This window comes from Pezoporus flaviventris, unplaced genomic scaffold, assembly GCF_033815535.1.
Source record: "Pezoporus flaviventris isolate CSIRO_AGI_PZ_B2104156 unplaced genomic scaffold, CSIRO_AGI_Pfla_v1 ptg000013l, whole genome shotgun sequence".
In the NCBI taxonomy this organism is placed as follows: domain Eukaryota; kingdom Metazoa; phylum Chordata; class Aves; order Psittaciformes; family Psittacidae; genus Pezoporus; species Pezoporus flaviventris.
In genome coordinates, this window is record NW_026892561.1 from 31,066,038 (window position 1) to 31,089,018 (window position 22,981).

Below are 22,981 nucleotides of genomic sequence, written 5' to 3' on the forward strand. Positions count from 1 at the left end.
CTCATCACACAACTACTGATATTAAAATTCAAGCTCCTGGAGTAGTGTACATCTATCTCCATCCTTCTATTTTTTCCTTTAAAGTCCAGGCTACCTTGGCATCTGACCCACTACTGCCATGTGTCTTGGGTCAGAAATACCAAGCCAACAGAGCTTGCGTTTCAATTTCTCCTCTTCACCACTTATTCTATAACGCATACAAAGCAAAGATTCCCAAAGGAGAAAGTTAGACAGTGAAAGACTAAAAGCTTTAGTCCAGAAGCGCCTACATGCTGTGCCAGTCTGCAGGTCTTGTCAGCATGGGACAAATTTGTGTGGATGTGTTATTCTGTTGCTTGACTGAAGTCAACATGCACGTAAGCCAACCCCAGTGCCTCTGCCTTATGCTTCCCAGCTCTCCTGTGCCTGCACTTACTGTGTGCTTCCAAATACCCGATGGAAACCTTTAGTAAGCTTTATACAACACTTACATTACACATTTCATCTTCAGAGGCCTACATAGCATTATCTGATTAACTCACACAACACTGAAAATATGTAATTTAAGCATTATTACTTATATTTTATAGCTGAGAAACCATAAAAAGCAACAGGATACACATACATGCCTTGGTAGCAGCTTATGCAATCACTAGTTAAGGTATTTCCTGTCCTCTATCTACGGAGCAGCCTTTTGTTTATTTTTGCACTGAATAAGTAAGTGAACTGGTGCAGCAATCACTCATGCTTTAGGGGAAGGACAGGATCCTAGGGCGATACGGCTGCTGGAGCCTTGCTTCTCCCCTACCCCACATCTCTTTTCTGACAATTGCTTCCATATATGTAAGAAATATGTCCCTTTTCTCAATTTCTGATAAGCCCTCCTCTATGCTGGCATCACTTCATCTCTCTGGACTACCTGATCAATCTTTCTCTCATTCTTAGCAAGATATTAAAAATCTCCACTGAAGGCTCTTACTCCATTTAAGAACGGCACTATAACTCACATAAGCCTAAAGCACCAGCTTCATATTGTGCTTATTACTTAATGACTACATATTTCAGTACACTTACAAAACTACACAGCACTTCACCGCTGTCCAATGGAAAACAGTTCAACCAGAGCCATGACCACTGCTATTTATTTCATAAAGACTGAGGCAGTCTTATTATTGTCCAAAACATCAACATCCCACAAACTTTCCCAAGAACTGCTTTTCTTACAGCAGTTAATTTTTTTTAACTTGCCCATTTATTATTGAACTTAGGTTATTAGTGTTTCTGTCACAGGAAATAACTGGATTTGTTTTTCTTGTGATCACAGGCATTCTAGATTAAATAAAAAAAAAAAAAAGGCAGAGCATAGCACTCTCCCAGTGTTATTATATGCATAATATAAGATCTCATTCAGCACATCACTGTGATAGACTGAGCGTAGGCATTAGTCTCAAGTCCTAAAAATTGGTTTATAAAGTTATGGCACACAGGAGGTCAAAAACAGTAGCAGTGTCAAAAGCGATATTCTAAAAATAGACAAGCGGAAGCTCATATTTCATTGAGGATGAATCCAAAGCATCATCATGGCTTTTAAACGGGCCTGCAAGTCTGGGGAATCTCACATCCTAATCTAAGCAAAAAAATAGTGTTGCTCAATGTTGATGCAATTATACAGGTAGCTAAGCTTCACCTCCTGGTATCAAGAACTGTTTGAGTTCACTTTGAGACCTGACAAGGTTACAACAGATATAAGAATCTTCAATTTCAAAAAAGGAAATTTCCCCATTTGGTTGCAGAGGTAGCTATTTAGCACTCCATCACTGATTTTTGTACTGCCAGACAGACTTAAATAACTGCAGGAGGGAACAAGGGAGGAAATTTATATATCTTAATTAAGTGCTTAACATGTAGGTTATTTTATTAGCATTTGAATAGTCTATTTGGTATCAGACAATGCTAAAAAATCCCAACAGATCAAAGTCATCTGTCCTTCTGACCATTGCAGAAAAGCTCTTCATGTGAGACAATCAAGTTATAAAATTTGCAATTATTTAGTTGGACAGAAAATAGAGTAGGAACATAGATGGGGACAAATAAAATTCATACTGAAATGATTTTGCATGACAAAGAACCAAACAAACTCAGTTTTTTAATACCTGCTTAAATCCCATGGATGGCAATAAAAGAGGTTAAGCTGTACAGAATCTAAGTTCCCAGTAGGAGTAAATTAAAGCCAAGTAACTCAGATTTTGCCCCACTTTCAGTCTAGAGAGGTTTTTTAATAGAATTCATAGTGAAGTTCCAGGGAAAAGGAAGAGAGGCAGAGAGACAGGAATGAACACCCAGGTATAGGCAGAGGATGTGACCAGATCTTTTGCTGGCAGTGTTCTCAAGATATTTGTGAAAAATGTGGCTCACAATGTATGACTAAAAGTACAATGCAAGGGAAGATGCTTTAAAGCAAACTTAACATCTGTGGGTTATAGCGTGGAGAAGGCTGTAAAGCAGGACAGACATTGGGTCAGTCCTTGCCAGCCAATGTGAAAACAGTCTAATCTCATCCATCTAATCTGAAATGTCTGTGGTAAATTCTTCAGTTTAATTCTTCTTGCACTTCTGGTACAAATGTACACTGTTCTACTGACAACAGGGAATCCAGCTCTTAATTATCATTCTAGTCATAACAGCTACTGCTTCTCTGATTCTGCCTTACTTTAGGCTGTATTACTTCTGGTTTATGCTTCCGCATGCCTCTTCATGAGCAGGCCTTGATCCAAAAAAACAGCTGAGCACTCACTATGGTGCAGCATGTTCTCAGCATCTCTCCTCAGAGCAGAGGGCACTCTGTTTTGTTTCTGCAGCAGTATGGAGAGCACTTCTAAAATTGACTGTACCCTATTCACAAATATACTTCAAGTGAAGGAAATGAAGCTGAATATTATGTAGTGTATGTCCAGGAACTTAAACAATCCCCATAAGTATCATAAAACTTTTTAGTCTTTTTAGACTCTTCCTCAGAGTCATCACCAGTATAGTTCGTCACTGCTTTCTGCATCAATGGAATCTAGCTAAAAATACTGGATCAGCTGAAAAGGAGTCAAAATTCACATTGAACAATGTTAAAAAAAAAATAATCAAGAACTATCAGTTTCAAATATTACTGCACACATTTTGCATTTAGTGGCTATCTATATGAACACAAAAAAAGCTATTTGAATTACTTTGACTTCTCCATTACACAGGATGTTAAGTCTAAAGATACAAATTTCTTGTTTGGGGGCCAGTCTCGGGCAGAACCTACATTTCATTTTATCTTAAAGGATGCATGAACACCACTCTCCCCTACAAGGCAATCAATGAATTACTGCAAAAAGACAAACACTCACTCTCCTTGCAACAGTCTCTTCTTGAAAAACAATTGCGTATCACAAACCATTGCTTGCTAGACAGTTCTGTCAGAGCATTAGTTTTGTCCTTTCTTACAAGTGTTCATGGGGGGAAAAAGCAGTAACAGAACACTAAACAATGCTTCAAACATCTGAGAATCAACTGTACCTCCAGATGAGACCTTATTGCACAGTTATACCTGATATTGGCAGGTGACTTGTACCACAACATCAATGTAAATTGGCTTCTCCAACATAAACACACTTCTTTATTTGAATATCAATTCCACTCAGTTTGATATTCCTGCGTGGTTCTGCTGTGGGTACAGAGACATGCCTGTTTTGTCTGGGGGCCTCTTTTGCCTTTAGACATTGTTCTGTGCAGTGTTTGAGAGTTTCTTGGAGACAACATAACTGAAAGATATCTTTGATTTTTTCTTTTTCCACTTCCCTCACACATTACTTAAAATAATAAAAAAAGAGACTCCAGGTATATGACATTAGGTAGGTACTTGTAGAGAGGTCATGACTAGCTGAATTCCCAGGAAACTTTTTCATTCAAAGTTTCAGAAACCTTCTGTAAAGGTTTCATAAGTCCTGAAATCCAGCCTACCACTTTTCTACAACAGCTCACAACCAGCTCAGTTTAAGGGCAGCATTCCTGTTTGCCTTGTGGCCACCATAGATGTAATCCTGTAGGCAGGCAGAGGGAACACCAGTTTAAGTAACATCTGAAGAAAAACACTGACAGACTAGAATTCAGGACTGATAGCTCTTGCCTTTCCCTAAGCATAAGGCTGGAATGACTAAGAGGAAGTAGAACAACATCACCCCCTCACACCCACAAACTCTGAACTATTCAATTCACTACATATGCTTTCAGAAAAATGTAAAAGGGGCAAACATTCTCTCTAAGCCAAGATATTTTGAGAGATAGCATAGAATGGTCTGGCTTGGAAGGAGCCTTAAAAACCCTTTAGTTTCAACCCCCTGCTATGGGCCAGAATGCTCAAAGCCCTGTCCAACCTAGCCCTGAACACTGCCAGGGATGGGGCAGGCACAGCTTCTCTGAGCAACCTGTGCCAGTGCCTTGGCACCCTCACAGGAAAGAATTTCATCCTAATATCGTATCTACAAATTCAAACTGAGTTCACAGACATGAAGTACTATGGATTGTGGAACAGTGAGAATTGGACTCCATGTAGGAAAGTACCAAAATTCAGTCAAGGGTTAAATTCCTGTGCCTTGTACATGTCAGGTTGAAAAACAAAGGATTATAATTTGTCTTTTACACTTTTACAGACTGTGGGTTTTATAAAGAAACTCACATATAGCTTTAAAAACCTACTAAATAAAGGTGTGATATATTGCCTTAGTTTCTCAGTAAACAGACTTAAATTAAGATTAGTTGCCTCAAAGGTTACTCTTGGCTACATGCAAGTTAAACACCAAAGGTTTGGGAAGCACAAATGAGAAAAAAGTGCTGATTTGTTCCTATCAGCATAGGATAGGAAAAGCTTGGGAAGAAAATCAAATATGGTAACAGGACTGATTTAATTCTCTTCTGGAAAGAAGAGCATCTGCAGGAACAGACAGAAGTCTGGCAGACCAATTTTATAATGTGAGAGATGAATTTAATTAGGGAGGAGGCCCTACTGATCAGAGCTAAAAAAACCCTATGTATCTAGGTAGGAGTTGGGTGCTTCCTCCTTTCCCTCATACCCAAACAGAATTGTGTCATGTTTATGACAGATTAATCATGAAAAGATAGAAGATGGTTAAATTCAGTCCCTACTGCGCAGTCAGTTAGTAAACACAGTAATTGCCACAGGCACTTTTAGTCTCCATGATTTCTGGTTGGCAATCATACCGAACAAAACATCAAAGAGGGAGGGACTGCCTAACTAGAACAACAATTTAGAAAATCAATAAACACTCCCTGCAAAAAGCAGGCACTGATCACCAGCTGAGCTGGAGCAGTTAGCAAGATCATCAGCTGTTCACCAGGACCAGGCGGTGGTTGTCATGGCTACCCCCAAGGATGTGCAAAGGTAGTGCACAGCCATAGGAAGAGCTCTCCGACTAGTTTAGGCTTGCCTCGAGCACACTGCCCTGCAAAAACGGGGGAACAGGGCTGCTACCACAAATCTCAAGATTCTTACAAATCCACTTGAGCAGTTTATACTGCACAACAATGTAATAATCAGTTTTTTTTTTTTAAATCCCTTCTGCTTTGTGCAGGTATCCAAGATTTCAGATTTTTATTTAAAGATCAGGCAAAAAATGCATCTCCTGCCAGCATTGCTGGAGCAAAAGTATCCTTCCACCTACAGCATTGTGGTTTTACCTCTAGAAAATCCCACAGAACTAATGTGGCACCTCCTCCCATCAGGTGCTTACTTTGCTCCTTATCCTTTTCTCCCCAAACATTCAGACGCTCTCTCTCTCTCTCCAGCACAGGGTATGACAGCCCGTGTACTGTGAAACAAACCTATAACCTGAGTTGACTTAATCTGAAAAACAGTTGTTTTACATAACAACTGAAAACAGGCAGGTATGTGGGCAACAGCAGTGCAAAGGCTAACTGCTGTAATCAAGCATTTACATGGGAAATCTACGTCCTACCAAGTGCTATAAGGGTTTCCTTACACAACCCACTAGGGCATGCTTAAGTGTGCAGTTGAGATACAGGAAAGCCTGCCTGAAGGAGATAGGAGGTAAATGAAAGTACAAATTCTCAGAGCAACAGATATGCAATTCATGAGGTATTACTGCTCATAGCCAGAAGAATATACCCAAGGATATGACAGAATAACTAGATGTCCATAAAACAATTTAAATTATGGCTATCGTGGATAGTGCAAGCAGTACATGAGGGTATCTACAAAGTACTTTGGTTATTTAGAAGTAGTTTGGTTACTAGAAGAGGTGACAATCATGTGAAACTACATATGCCTTTTGATAACAGGTGGGCACATAAATACGAGCTACAACATGTGTTAAATTGAGCTACCAAGTCAATGCCTTGACATTACGGTATGTATTTACATTTCTGTGTAGCAAAAAATATTTATCCCTACAAAATTTTATCTTCAGCTTATGTGAACATATGACCTTGTCAGAGATTCTACAGACACATCTAGAATCATTAAGCTTGTCTGAATCTGTTTCAGAGATGTGCAATGACATCCATATTTCAATCTGCACAAACACTAGTAATAAAGTTATAGGATTTTATCACCATCTGTCAATTATGGAGTCATTGCCTTCTGAACAGGAAACCTTGAGGTTAATTTCATTAGAAAGCAGCACAGTAACAATATATAAAATACTGGGGTACGTAAACCTCTAGCACATAGTGACTACAACAAAGAGTCTTTGGACCATACCAGAACTCTGCTTTCCAATATATAGCAAGGCATGCCCCTCAGGAGTCTTCATTCATATCTTTTAAAATGACCCCATAATGCCAGCAGCTTTGAGAAAACCTGAAAGGAAAATGGTATGCTGAAAACCTTAATGTTGACAATTTCTACCATCAAGTACCAAATGTTTTTAAACTTTCATGGAGCTTGGCACGGAGTCACTAACCTGCTGAGGTAATTATGCAAGCCAAAGTTGTCTTAATTGAGCTTCCTCGAGCATAATCCCTCAGCTCCAATTAAAAAATAAAAAGAGATGCCAAGAAGCCATGTCCAAAATACTTAAATTTGAATAGCCTAAAGCAAACATTTAAAATCATGCCTAGACAACTAAGAAAAGGTGGTCTTATTTAAAAAAACTACTACTGTAAGGCCTGCAATTATGAGGACCCACATAAAATTTCTCTATGTGTTTCTTAGAATCATAGAATGGTTTGGAATGGAAGGGACCTTGAACATCATCTAGTTCCAACCTTCTTGCCACAGGCAGAGACACATTCCACTAGACCAGATTGCTCAAGGTCCCATACAGCCTGGCCTCGAACACTTCCAAGGATAGGGCAACCAAAACTTATCTGGGCAACCTGTGCCTCAGCACCCTCATAGTGAAGAATTTTTTCCTAATGTATAATCTGAATCTCCCCTCTGTCAGGTTAAAGCCATTACATGTGCCATGGTCACATGCCCGAGGGACTCTGTGCTCCTTTAGCACTGGCAGCAGAAGGGGGGCCAGCTAAAAGTACGATACATCCAGTTCGTGCTTGAAGGTCAGATGGGTCTTACTGCTGCTCACTAACTGCTAGACAGACATGGCAATCTGTAGAGTTAGACAGCTGCTTAGACCACATCTTGTTTTATAAACAGAATTAAAAGAAGACAGAAATTCTGGGACAAATCCTATGCAAATCACTGACCACAAACTTTATCGTCACAAATTTTTCATGGTAAAAAAAAAAAATATATATATATATATATACACACTCCAGGGTGCCGCCTTCCGACCCCATGCTTCAGTTTTCAAGGAAAAGGCACACAAATGAGATGGCTCTGAAGGCCACTGCAGTTGCTACTTCTTTGCAGCATTACAAAGTGGTGGTTTAACTCCTCAGGATGGTCAGTCTAACATTCCTGGTGAATGCTGAATTTCCCTGAAGTAAATGAGTGTGTTATTATTCCTGTGAACCTCTGAATAGCCTTGTTGCAGCAAATCTTGTAAATTTGATTTTGACAAATTAGTATTTAGATGTTTTCTTCTGTCTAGAAGAAGAAATTCTAGAAATTGTCTGGCAGAGTACTTTTATTTGTGACAGCTACAATGTGCCCCACAAAGCAAAAGCTGTAAATAAGAAAACACAAGCCAAACAAGCTTTGCAAAGGAGAAAATTTTAAGTACTGCAGAATTCGTGGTAAAGGCTCAAACTGGGGATACACGTGGCCCTTCTGAGAAAGTTGACAAAGCCTGACGAGGGAGACCTTCTATGCTAGAGACTGAAGTATCTTCAGTAGATCAAAAGGGGAGTCTACCTGTGAAGTTCCATACAAGCAGCTCAATCTGACATAGACCATTGTTTGTTTTGTTGGTTTGTTGGTTGTCAGTCCTGTACACTACTCAATGAGGTCACTTTCATGCATGTTGGTCTGGTGGTGAAGATGTTGACCTGATTTTACTATGGAAGGACAATGTGTAGACACAGAAGGTGAAGTCTGGTCTTAGAAGCTCACAAGAACCAATTCTGACAAGCTCTACTTTTGGATTTATTTTTTTTCATTTTCAGTGAAAAGGCCAACACCATGTAGTGAAGATATCCTAAATGTGACAGTAGCGTTATTTTTCCTCCCTCAGATTTCCTTAGGGCTGTTTGGGAAAGGAACGGTGTGATCCAATTCTGTAGAAGTCATTTTCTATCAGAAGTAGCAGAGTTGGCACAATGTAATCAGTTACTTTAGATGCAAGAATAACTTCTTGCCTGCTCATGCATGTACTGCAAATTCTCTTGCTTACAATAAGTCACATTTCTGTTATCTTACAGTGAGATTTAGTTGATCAGCAAGCTCCCAAGTATAATTTAATTAAAAGGGCAGTAGCTAAGTTTCACCATATGCAACTGCCAGATGCAATCATTGGAGTTTAAGTCTAAAGGCGACGTTACTGCATGTACTGAAGCATGGTTTTATAAGTGATGAAGGCTGTCACTTATGTCACAGATATTGCTGTAAGGCATTCTACTGCAGTTTCAGCAGAACCAAAAAAATATTAAAAATACATTTTGTGAAAGCATTTACAGCAAATGAGTTTGGAACAACGTTTTAAGAGCCATATACTCTCTTGCAACTCTGTATTTATCATGAAGTTACTTGAGATATGAAACATTAGACTATATAGTTTGCCTGGCATTATACAAGCTCTTACAGCCAATTTTAAATCTTCAAAAGTTAAAGGATCAAAGGATGCAACTACTTAGGGATAAACAAAAAAAGAAGCCCTTTGCTATTCAGTGATTTGCAGGAATCAGGAATACTGCATCAAAGGTACCTTAAAATTGTGTCTCTTTGGAAGAGACTTGCTGAATGCATTTCAAAAGCCTACCAACCAGCTCAGGAAAATTTTTAAATGTCTTTAACAAAATGCAATGAAGAATGATAGGTTTTATATCATCCCAGAATAACTAAATAGACAAGGTATATATTAGCTGTGAAACAGTATTTCCAAAGTTCAAAGCAGAAGTTAAATTTTTCAATCCATTGTTCAGCTTCCTTTGCAAGGACTTCAGGAAAAAAAAAAATCAGGCTATAGTATAAGTATGTCAAGAAGATGAAGAAAGGCAATTAAAATGTATCAGGATTTCAGAAAAGGAGTCTATCACTTCATAAACTGAATGCAAGTGTAATATACGAAACAGCTTGCTTTCCTACAAAACAATATTGGCTTCAGAGTTGCAATTGACACTGGTCTGCATTTACATTTGGGGATTGTCACTCTTGCCAGGAGAGCTATTATTCACTTACATTAACACTACTTAGATCAGAATTAGTTTCTTACAGTACAGATTACTTTAGAAAAAGAAATAACAATTAACTCCAGGATTTAAAGTAAATATCATACCCTGATTAATTGCAAATGGCAATTCATCATTGCAAGGTTTGTTATTTGTGATGTACAGACCTTGGTTCTCTAACACTTTTCAGCTTCATAGTCCATTTCCACACAGAAGATGCAAGACTGCAGCAGCTGCAGCCATTGGTGAGCTTCCAGGCAGCTACAATTACTCTCAGAAATAACTGCATATATCAGACAAACTGTCATGACAGCCATAGTCCTGACAGCCAGCAACAGAACAGTATTAAACACTGGCCCACACCAGCTCCTGAGCACAGCAGTGTGCCAGCAGAGCTCCCCAGCCACCCAGGCAGCCCTGGCACCTTCAACACTGGCAGCTGCCCTGGAGCTGGCCAGGGGACCATGCTGGCAGAGCTAGCCAGGCCATTACCAGCAGTTAACAGAGGTGTCCTGGCACAGCAGCTGAAGCTGGACAGGACTGATGAAAGATTCGTTTTGACACTAGTTGAAAGAGCTGTTTTGGCAAGTGTGCTTAGCCTGACCAAGAGAGCCACAGTTGATGCAAAAATCAAAATGAAAACAGCCTGTAAAGCTGGTCTTCCACAAAAACTTCAGAGACAAAAGGATGAGAAACAGGACTCAGTGTTTAGTCCTGAGCCAGCAAAATGGAGTCAATATGCAAGTATATTTCATCAAAATCTGTATCAGAGAAACATTTAGCACTGATTACAGACACCAATACAGGCAACTGATCAGCTCATACCATGTCTGCACAGGAGAAAAAAAACAGCTAGTGTGACATAGTGTACAGGATTGACACTTAAATCCTCACATTTTCTCCACATCATCATTCAAGTCCTTCCTCCTCTTTGCTTCTTCATAAGCATCCATCAACTTGGCAGCTTAAGGCACAAAAAAAAGGAAACAGTAGTAGCCTCATACTGTCCAAATGGGATGAGCTGGCAGAGTAGAAAGACAAGAAGCAACCTCTGCTCCTTGCATGTGTTACTGAAATTGTTCAGAAAGAATATTTGGAACAGCAGCAGTTTTCAAGGGATAAATGGGAAAGTTGGAAAGAGAAGGAAAAAAAAAAAAGAACCCTCGCTGTGCAGGTATTTTATCTGCAACAGAAGATATGCAACAACCAAAGAAATATAGCTTCCTCGGAGAAAAAAAAACAAGACTCATTTCACTTGCAACGAATATTCACATTTTTGTTCTAATACTTTTGTTTACTGTGGCCTCGGAGACCTGTAGCTGTTGATATATCCCTCTTGGCTCACCATGAACAAAACAGCTCAGTTCAGAGTCCATTATTCAAGCTGTGCTTGGAAGGTGGAATCTGGGCTTGAAGCACACTTCTGCAGATCACTGTTCAAGCTTTCAAGCTTCATTGGTTTGTGTTTATAAGAAATGATGCTGTTTCAAGTATCCACTCAATGATAAGCCATTAAAACACCACATGTAGGGAGCTGAATTTGTCATAATCTTGCTTATTCTCCCACCCAAAGAAGTCTGTATCCTGTTAGATCTGATTCTAAATGCTAAAGCAATTCACACGAACAGGAGCAGTCATGAAGCACCAAATAAACAGTCCACTTCTGTCGGTCACTGGCTCACATCTACACAAATCCCCCTGTGGCTGTATGAACACATTTGTGGTATGGTGTAGAGGGGGGTCAAATTTTTTTTTTTTTTTTTGGTTGGTTTTGTTTTTGTGGGGGTTTGGTTTTGGCTTGGTTTACTTTTAAAATTTTTGAACAGGTTTTTATCATTCAAAAACTCCAATACCTTATAGAAAGTAATCAAGTCATTTCCCCCACCCAGGATGAAAAATGAGGGTTGAAACCTCATTGTGTCCCCCTCCCAAAAAGAGACTGTTTTCCAGTAAGTCTTAGGTGTTTCCTCTATGATTTCCTGTAGTATGTTGATATTAATTCTACCTTTTGTTAGCAATACTATAATACTACTCCCATTTTTTGTATTATAAGCTATGAGTCATACGCTCCTAAGATTTTACACTGATGGGTAATATATACATTCTTATTAAAAAAATAGGTTAATCTTTTTAATAAGCGTGGCTTTGAAAACCAAATAAGCTAACCTGAATTCCTGTGCCTCCCTAAGATCCCAGTTTTCAAGCTTTCCACAGGTTATCCAATTGTTACATCTAAATTAAGTTGTTAAATAAGCAAGATGGACAGCTGTACCTCAAAGCAAGGAATTTACACCTAGTTTGTGCCAACCAGGTCCATTAACACAGCCACAGCAGGAAAAATTTTCAATCAGTATATCTCAGCATCTAACTCATTAACCAACAATCAACCAGGATGCTTGCCTCATTCAGACCTCCTGAAGCTGGTGCAGCTGTATGAGAAATGTTGACCAAAACATGAACATTTTTTTATTCACCACATAACTTTATCCCAATGTGTAAATGGGCAAATGCTGATCTCTAATCACATGTTAATCCTTGAAGGCGCACACTGAGATCAACTGTACACCTTGTAGAAACTGGACTGTGTACCGCAGCCACCTTTCTGTCTCATAATAAGGAGGTGTATCCCTGTGACACATGAGGTACTGTTTAAAATCATGGCTAGCCCAGCTCTTAAAGGGAGAAAAGTAGGCATGGTGGTAGAATTTAAAGGGAAAACATCACATCACTTGAAGTATTAAATTATCCATCTGAAGTTCTTTTTAAGTATGCTTCTTTGTTCAAAGTCATTCAAGGCAGAATATACAGGCTTTCTTTAACTGAAGAGTAATGCTCACAGACTTGTTTGAAACTGCCTGTGCACAGGTGGAAGCAGTTCAATTGTTATCAAGTGTCCAATCCTGTTTGATATTCAATAGCATGGATTTCTGCATGAGTTAAAGAGCAAACTAATCAGCTGGGACATCAGCTTCATCCTTGTTTTCATAAAAATATAGGGAAGCCAACTGCAGCAAACATTAAACATGGGATACGTCTTTTCTAGCTTCCAAAGTCTGCAGCAACCAAGACTATTAATAATAATGGGCTACAAGTTCACTACATATTTTTTGCCCCAATGATATATTAAAAAGCTAGACTTTAAATATTCCAGTTGTATAGAGTTGTAATATTGGATTGCATACTGCACCTACTACAACATTGATGTCAGACATAACCACGCACTTGCCTAGGTAAAACTTAAATTTATGTCTCTACATCACCAGAAATTAATAGACTAACATTTGTTTTTCCATGATTCATGGGGTTTCAGGAATTATTACAATGTACTAGGAGGGGCAAAGAAAGGCCTAGTAAAATAATGGATTAAGAAAACTCTCAGTACAGCAAGACTTGAAAACACACTTATCACAGCTGTAATTATAAGCCTGAATGGCCACAGCTGATCCCTAACCTCTTACACCTCCCTAACACTGCTTACAATCCCATTCAGTGAGTCTGCATTAGGAAAAATTTATTTACTGTGGCCTTATTAAACAAACATTTCCTTGTACCTGTTTCAAGGGTTTTACGAGTTTAACCTGTTCCTAAGGAGTCACATCATGACATTACCTAATTATAGCAGTAATTACCTTGAAATGTTCAGGTTGTTAAGATTTTCACAGGTCTCACCACCATCTTTTCGCTGAATTGTTTCAGAAAGAGAACAGCAACCATATTCACCTGCTTTTTGACATAAGCAACTTGCCACTCCAACAATTGCTGGGATTCCTTTACCCAGGAATGCATACCAGAAATTTTTCCCTGTAAAGTCCCAATCAAATGGTGGATGTCTCAGTGTCTTTGAGTTTATGATGTTGCTAATGAATTGTCAAAGAGGTCAAGCTGGTTACTGTGAAATAAAAGCTTATGTTCTCAAACAGTATCTTTCAAAAAACAGAGGTATTTTCTGTCTAAGTAATCTTCTCCTAAGCTTGACTGTGACACCAGTCCAGCTATGAATTCTTTAATCAGATGCTTATTTTTTTAAAGGAATAACGATGACAGTTGAGGAAGCCACATATGAAAGCAAAGTGGATTTAAAAGCTCAATTTTTGCCAGTTGGGGGATGTTTTATTTCAGTCTCTTGAATATCAGTGATGCAGGGAGAACAAAGAAAAGAAATTAAAATACTATTCTGATTATGTACACATAGTGGATGGGATAAGAAAAGTCTCAAATTGTAGTGACAAAACGTCACACTGGACTTCTACTGACATCATTTTGCTGGCAAAGACAATGAAGCTCTGGAACAAGCTGCCTGGGGAGATCTCAAGATCTACCCGTATCCACTATGCTGCTTTGAGAAGCTTAGACAAGCACGTCAGCAGTTAGGAGAGTGCTGGCTGTAACTTAGGAAAGTAGATGAACTAGAGGAGTGAGTTTCAAAGTTCCTCCTATGGAGCACACATTTTCTCCATTATCCACGTTCTGAAAAACAGAACATAACATACAGGTATGTATGTTAAACATATACATACAGGTATACATACACACATACATCTCCAACCTTACACATTTTATGGCCCAATTTTAAGAGCCATGAAACTATGTACTGCTTAAATACTGAAAAACAGTGCTGAGAAGGACCTTAATGAATGGAGTGTTCTCACATGGAAGATGCATGAGAGGGAAAGCCAGAAGAAGAGACTATATAAACATGCACTTAACCTATGTTCTATGCAAAATAGAACAACTGTTAAGGGAAAAGAGATAAAGGTACATCTCAAAATCTCTTTTGGTTCAGTAATTTTAGGATTCTTTGGTAAAGCTCAGTAAGCCTTTACTAAAGCAAGTAAGGTTCAAATCTCTGCACTGTGTCAGGTATGAAACAGAAGTAGTCGCCATTTTATGAGTTTTATGGCTGGCATATAAGCCCCACTAGGAATCAAGTTCTCTTCACTATGAATCTTTTATATTATTTAAAAGGCCTGAAAATTGGTATTTTTTTTCACTTTGGCTTGAACTAATATTGCAAAAATATTTTGAGCTGCTCAGAAAATTTTTCACGTTTAGTAGCTCAGTCCTTGAGGGGAATAAAGTTAATCACACAACCCAATTAGGCCAGGGCCAAGTCATTGTATGCCTGCAGGAAATATTAATAAACATGGTCGGTCTCACTTCATAAAAGTTGAGATTACCATTTTTAAATAACTGAAGCTATGAACAATATTATACTTCCCATATTTTATAAAACTGAGCCAAAATGGCAAAATCTATTTGAATTTAACTCAAATGCATGTTTCCTGTGAACATGCTCTCTTTTTGTTCTTATATATAATGTCAAAATTTAGGGCTGGATTTCTGGAAGTGCAGCACACCAGGGCTCAGCAGAGAGCAAACTGGAGCAGACAAGCATGTGAGATAAAAGAGGCCTCTATTTTGGTGCCTGAACAGGAGGCAAATATTCCAGGGTAAAAAAAAACCCTAAACCACAAAAAAACACAAAAACAAACAAACAAAAAAACAACCAACCACACCCTAAAACAAAACAAAAAGAGCCAACAAAAAATACCACAAGAAAAAACCACCCAAGCAAACAACAAAACCAGCCCCAAATCAAAACATTAAGAAAAACAAACCAATAAAAACACCTAAACCAATAAATTAAAACCCAAACCACAAAAGACATGCAAAAAATCCAACCCACCCACCCCACCAAAAACGCACAAAAAAGTGTCCTTGCTCATCTTCAGAACTATTAAATTTTAAACACTATGTGTAGAAGTGGTCGATTTGGCATATGAGTTACTGAACACAGAACTAAGTATTTAAGTATTTAAGAAGTTTCCACTGTGGAACAGAGGACATCACAGTACAATATACTTATAGTGCAAAACCCATTAAGGTAAATAGAAAGGCTTTAATTCTATCATATTTTGCACACATGAAATCTGCACGCATGCATATTAGCCCAAGATTAAGTGTTAAAATTCTGTATTTTTTTCAGAATGAAAATATTCAGATTTTTACTCAAAACCAAGGAAAAAAAAAATCAGCACATTCCCACGGAAATCGTTAATCTCAGGTGATTCTGTTTCACAGCCATAACCAAACACTACTCAGGCCTAGAAATATAGTAAAACAACTAAAAAAAAAAAGAAATAAAACATTCTAAAATGAGCGATTTCCCTAAGCATTTCCATTGCCTGCATAAAGACACCAATTACCATAGCCTGTCTTCTAAATTAATGACTCGTGCAAGTTGGCCAGCTGAACATTATACTTTGACTCTAGGGAGAAAGCATAGCATGACTTAATTAGCTATATTTTGTATAATCTAGAAGATAGAAAAAAAGAAAACTATTTCTCTAGTCAACCAGGTAAAACATAAGAAAATAAAACTAGTAGCAATTTAAATATGCAAAAAAAGTCTCCATAATAAATATTTAAAGTGAACGAGCAAGAGCACATTGACTCAAGTGAGCTCTGCAAAGCAGTTCCAAATTGCTGGTTTTGTTCAGCAGACTGACTTCAGATCTACTCCCTTTAAGCATAAAAACACTGTATTGAAATATTCACAAAATAAAAATAGGAAGTCTATGATAAATGCTACCATTTACCCTTAAAGTAATATGAATGATCCAGTACGTCTGAAAATCTATACCAAAACTGCTCCAGGATAGCACAGACTGCCATGCCTGATGAATGATGTGACCACCTAGTTGCTTATATGGCTTGTACACAATACATTACGGTTGTTAAAAGTATTAATCACATTCAAATAGACCTTCACCTTTTAACAAACTAATAGCCAGATGACACATACTCATCACTGGATTTTATTTTATGAGTAGGAAGAGTCTGATAGAAAAACACAGGTTAAGTATAGATCAAATGACTTGTCCACTACCAAAGGACCTAAAACCAAGTGAGTTTTTTTCATTATTTCTTTAAAACTGTTTTATTCATTGGTGTTACCCTCTCTGAGCTCCCAAGATAATCCCAGAGCTTTTGAAAGCAAAAATTAATTCTGTTGTTGTTTCTTAGTGCTTTGGCAATATTACTGGAGATTCTTCTAAAGCCTTTTAATTAAGGAATTAAGTAATAATTCAAAGATATGCTATTTACATAGATAAGGATTAGGAAAGGATGGTGAAATCAATTCAATTAGACTCTATCCATCCTGAAATGACAGATTGTGGGAACTCATATTATAATACATGTGCCTCCATATGTTTTTTACTACAGGTGAAGATGATACTGTTTAAGACCAAGTTCCTTGTAACAATTTTTATATGCAGACTTGAAAACGTGTTGCTTTCTTCTGCTTCCAAAGACAATATATCCAAGTGTTGTCATTGAGAAATATGCTTCCATCACTTCAAAAACTTGTTTTCACTGTGACTGAGTGAAAGCTTCAGCTCTTGAAGCTGAAGGCTATTTTGCTGTCACTTCATATATGGAGACCTGCTATCAGTTATTTCAAATTCACAAATGTACTAAGCTCTGATATTGTATGCACATTTTCCTCCCTTGCGTTCTTGTATGAAAAATTACCAATGGCATTTTTTCACTTCATGCATATCATCCCCTCAAAATATATCTACTTTCAGTCAATTTGTTTCTTACTTTCATAGACATCATCTGTGTATGCCCTGCTGCTCCATATTCCCCATAATTAGACATTCCTGCTTGCCTGTTTTTCTGAAATTTGTTTTTCTTGGTATCTACTTGTAAACCTAATATCCTGCTTTCTTTCAACACATGCACTGTAGGGAGAGCAGATGAAACTGCCAGCTACAGATGATCCAAGTAGCTTTTGCAAAGTGGAGACTCTAAAAAGCTCTAAAATCCACACAGATTTTTGTGCTACCATGGCATTTGTTATGCCTCAGAGATGCTGGGCAGAACTAATCAAAGGCACTCTCCTACAGCAAATTGAGAACAAGTATAGTTTTTGCATGCAATGATCACACAGGTGAGAGTGAATTGAGGAGCTGCATTCAGGCATGCACGGCACTTGACACTTCAGAACCTGTCCCCAGGAAGAACCAGAACAGTTAGAGCTACAAAGCATCGCAAACATTGTTTCAGGCTGATTAGTCTCCTATCTGGCATTACCCTTCTATTAGGGATGTTACCTCAGGTCTTGTGGAATTCCCAATACCTATTTAGACGTGCTCTTTACACACCTGAGCCACCTGAGTTTGTCACATGACAGGCAGGGGGAAATGAGGGAAGAAGTTATATATTAGCAATTCTCTTGTTTCTGGCTTAAAACAATCAAACAAAGCTAAAAAAAACCTAACACAAATAACAACATAAACTACCAAACAAACTACAAAACCAAACCCAAACCACTTCTGGACAAGTTCATGTAGGGTGGGATATTTCACAGACTACTGTTATATTCTGTTTGATCTGGTAGCAATAGAACTATGGCTTACTTCAAAACAGAAAGCCACAATTGTTACTTCTCACGGTTCTACTTCCTTGGAATGGCATATTCAGATGGCAGAAGTAAGGAGGCAGGCAATGTCGCCTGGAGATTAAAAGAAGCAAAGATCCATATGTACACACTGCAGGAGCACAGAGCACCATGGGCACAGCAGAGGAAATGCTAGAGCATGGGCAGGGAGATCTTATGGCAAGGGCTGGGCACTGAGGGAGACAGATAAAACAAGTGAGCAGATGAAGAGGGAAGGCTCAGTTCTGATACAGACGAATAACCTAAGGTGAAGGCAAAACGTCTTTTTCACTACTATGGGTTATGGACAACACATATTCCCCACCTGTGATACTTAGAAGTCAACTTTCCTGCAGGATGAAAATGAGATCATAGACCTTCACCAATAGCTTCTTTGGATAGAAAGAACTGGGAGAACAGACATGTTTGTGCATTCTGTGACTAGACTAGTAACAGCCAGAGTCACAGGGCAAGGGAAAAAGATGGTTCCACAGTGCATGTGGTCATGAAGCAATATCTTTTCACACTAGACATTGGATGTGTAGCAAACACATTAAGTTTTAAACTAAAAGTCTCTTCCGTCATCTTCAACTAAAACAACAAGTTTGCCAGATATTATCTGAACCTTTATTTCAGAAGCGTGGAGTCAGCTTTGAGTTTTTACTATGAAAAACACCCGCTGCCTTTAACGTTACTGTGAACAAACAATGTTACTTTAATGAAGAGGTTTTTATTCACCATATGTAAGTGCACATGCTTTTAAAGACAAAACAGAATTACTACAGTGTTTTAAAAGTCCATATCCAGTTTAATAAGAGACTAGTTTATTCCTCTTTAGTACTTGTGAGAATCATTAGACATCTTTCCACTCCCACTAATTACTCTGTTTTTGGCAGACATTACCGTTTCCTCCTCCTGCTTTTTTGAATAAATCTGAAATTTCAAGTCAATAAACTGACATATTTACAGTAAAAATAACTTGGCTTCCCTCTCTTTTTCCTCCCACTTCTCATATTTCTCTTTGCAGATGAAAAGGTTATCATTCACTTACAGACTTTACAAATACTTACAGAAAATCAGGTATGTACCTAGGCATTTTTCCTTACATCAACAGGATCTCAAGTTGAAAACCTGATGCTACAATAAGCTGTGCATGTCGTTTTCGGTTTTGATTAACAGCTTTAAATACGTACAGAAACCAGAGCAAATGCTTCTTTTGGATACCCAAGAAACAAAACATGAGTTGCTTCAGTGAACTCAAATTGCTATGTGAAGTACACAATAATGAAGTGCTCCAAAAACTGCTTAAATTTAAATCTGGAAAGAAAAGCATTCAAAAGGGCAGTTTCAGTGTACCAAATAAAATAAAAATAAAATCAAAGTAAAAAAAATCTTTAAACCTGTTTTCTTTCTAGCCACAAATTACATAACTGAGATGTATGGGGAAAAACTGGGGCAGCAAACGTTACCACAGACACAGTTACAGTGACTGGAAAATGACATTTTGCTATACTGTCAAGGAAGGAGGCAATCTCCACTATCTAAGTGATTATGAAGAGTTCAGACGGGCTGTCTGTCCTGTTGCTGCAGTCCCTGATGAAGCATCCCCCTCCAGCATCCGAGTAGGCCCCCTTCAGATACCGGAAGGCGGCTACAAGGTCTCTCTAAAGCCTTCTTTTTTTCCAGGCTGAACAGCCCCAATTATCTTAGCCTGTCTTTATCCCCAAGCCCACTGCTCATACAGAAACATGGATGACAAAAATAGATGAAAACAGAAAAGCATGGGAACTAAAGTTCTTCCAAGGTCTGGAGAAATCCCTCCTATCTAACAAGTGCCTATTTTTTTGTATTTAAGAAATCCCACTGCACACACAGTACAATTTCAGTTTCAATTCTAACAGAATTAATCTTCCTAGAAGCAGCGAGTATCCATTAGCTTCATTAAGTCATCATAGGTTTAGAATTGTCAGACACACAACACATTAGAAATTCTTTACATTATTAAGCAATTATTTGTTTAGATGTAATGGTAATGGTGAAAGACTGCAGGGCTCAATTACATAAATCCGTGGAAACATATTTCAATTAATAGGCTAGTTATTTGGTTAAAACTGAACACAGCCACATGGTTTTAACTTTCTTCTTCTAGACAGTATGTTACTTGCTATTAATGATTCTTCTCAAAAGAATAGTCTCAAGGTCTAAAAAAGTATTTCTCAAGAATTATAATATTTAGACACTCAACTAAACAAAAAATCCTTTGCAATACAGGAGGTCAAATCTTATTAACCTAAAGCCAGATGCATATTTAACTCATTAGCTTGTATCAATAGGAAATTTTCTCTTCTCCCATCTCATAGCTACAGCTGCTTTGCAATGACTCTAAAAGACCAAAAAGGAAGCAGATAACTCACACAGCTTTTATCACATTAGCCACAGTCTGCAGTCTGCATAATCATTCACTTTGAAGCGTACTAAACAAAGCAGAACATGACCTTACAGTTGGTATTTTAATCATACCACATAAGACCAATTCTCTATCATGCATACATTAAGGCCAGCAAACGAGATGCTATTCAGCACTACTCAAAACACCAAAAAGCAGAACAGAACAGTACTGTTGCATACCCAAATGAGGTCAGGCAGTGACCATGCTACAAGGAGGGTTTGTGCTTCCAAATGCAGTGTTACCAGACAACTTCCAGCGAGAATCTGATTCTGAATAGGCTGAAGCATCAGCAGAAGCTGAGTGTGTGCATGTGTACAAGACTAATAGAAAAAAAAAAAAAAAATTTAAGCTTTTGGTTTTAAAATGATAATGTTGTGTAGCTTATCAATTAGCAAACACACAGATTATCTTATATACATTTATATTTAGTGCGATATGCAATTATGTTTTTAGAAATAGTATTTAGGGGAGAGAAAGTGAAGAGAGACGATGTATTATTCTACAGTGAATCAGGAAACTTAAGGTATTTCATGTAGAAACTCATCCTACTTGAATTCTCACAGTATGGCGGTGTTAAGAGATCTTCTCCAAAACAGATCCCCTTACTAATGACTGTATTAAGGTATTTACACTATATATAAAAAAATATTCCTACCGTTACTGATGCAAGTTACTTACATCCCTGTCATTTTGTACTGCTTTAAATACCAAGTGAAGTGGGAAATTAACTCCAAAACTTTACAGTTATTATTGAATTGTGGGATTATCGTTTTTTGTCATGAAATGGCCAGCATCATTATATCCAGCACAATTTTATGAAGACATTTAAAGAAAAAGGGGTTCTGTCAAGTCAATGATTCACAATTCAGCAAGTATTTCCTTCTCTCCTGCAGGAATACATTACATTATATCTTCCTCTCACCAAGTTCCAATACCTTTTGTCATCCAGTTCACAAGACAGCCAGTACTCAGAAGACATGAATTAAACTCAAGAATTTAAAAGATGTTTCCAAATTTAACTTTTCTCCAATGGTCTTTAATTTATCTGAATAAAAATACAGAGTTCTCACTATTCACAATTGACTATATAGATGTCTCTCCCTACCATCTGTCCATTATACTGATGTGCAACCAGATATACTGATATGCAAGTATATAAAAAGAAAACCAGACTTTTTAAAGCCATGTTTACACACCAATTTTTAACATTATTTTTGAACACAAAACATTAATTGAGGACAGCCTAAAGACTCTGTATAAGACAGATATACCCTATATTAATTTGTATTCAGCTTGTGTTTTACAAAGACAGAATAAGGTACTGCCTACAGAGAACATAGATTGTCAAAAATAATTTTAAAAGTTATTCAATCATGACAAAAAATGTGTCTTCATGGATGATGAGCAACCAAAAAACAAATCTGAAATTTCAAGGGGGAAAAAGGAAAAAAACTAGTTATGTTAGTTGAAAAGGTCTTTAGTGAGTTAAAAGTAGCTAGATCTTGATATGAAGAATCCTACCAGCACTAACCCCTGTCCACTAGTACATTCTGAAACAGGTAAGATTAGAAGACAAACTGTGCATAAACATGACATTTACATCTACAGAATAAATTTCAAGAGCTGCTACAATAATATAGTGCTCCTAGAACTCTGCTAGACTACATATGTATGCATACACATTCTTCCATATGACAGAAGAGATGAGAAGAGGTAACGAGACGCAAGTCTTACGAACACAAAACCCCACCAGCATGCTCCCAGAGGAAACAAATCACTTAGCAGCTCAGAAGTGCATTAATCTCAGTCCATTTTTGAATCAACTGGAGGCAGCAGCACTGTAGCTAAGGCATGCAGGAGGCAGAGAGACACAGTGTATTGTGTGGTTTCATCAATGAATATGAAAGTAGATGAGTGACAACTTCATGAATACTTTCACATACATGTGAGCAAATCATTTACTGAAAACAGTAAATAGGGAGACAAAGTCAAAGCTAATTTGAAAACTCAAACTAAAACTCAATTTGAGAATGTGAACATGCAGGATAGACAGTCTTGTGAAGTTAAGTTTCGGAATTCATGACTTCATTTAACAGCAAGCTTAACATTGCCATAAGCCTTCACCTTGTACTACCTTCTTCAGTTGCCCCGTGTAACTGTAGACAACCCGTACCTTAAAGATCAATCACTCCTACTTCCTCCCTTCTTTCCTTGGCAATTACTCCTCACCACACTAAGCCAATCCACAATTCTCAAAAATACAATGGTCATAAAATAGGAAAATATGAATCTGGTCTGCTTTAAGA